This window comes from Penaeus monodon, chromosome 23, assembly GCF_015228065.2.
Source record: "Penaeus monodon isolate SGIC_2016 chromosome 23, NSTDA_Pmon_1, whole genome shotgun sequence".
In the NCBI taxonomy this organism is placed as follows: domain Eukaryota; kingdom Metazoa; phylum Arthropoda; class Malacostraca; order Decapoda; family Penaeidae; genus Penaeus; species Penaeus monodon.
The window spans coordinates 39,850,558-39,850,824 of NC_051408.1; positions in this window are offsets into that span (position 1 = coordinate 39,850,558).

Genomic DNA, 267 nt, shown 5'->3' on the forward strand with positions numbered 1-267 from the left:
AAACACAAATATAATACACAAACACACCGACAACCAAATGCAGCCACACACCTCTAACCTTGCAAATGAGGATGCAACAGCGTCGGTTTGGCCGTATTTGGCTTGGACCTTACACTAACACAGAGATTAGTAATCCGTGCGCAGCCCCGACCTTGCGTCTGACCTTAGACGGTGAGGACAGAAGCGCGTCACGGAGGCATCAGCTGTGAAGTGACGAAGCACAGCCGTCCAGGAAGACATCTGCTGAAGAGGTTAATCAGTACGTGC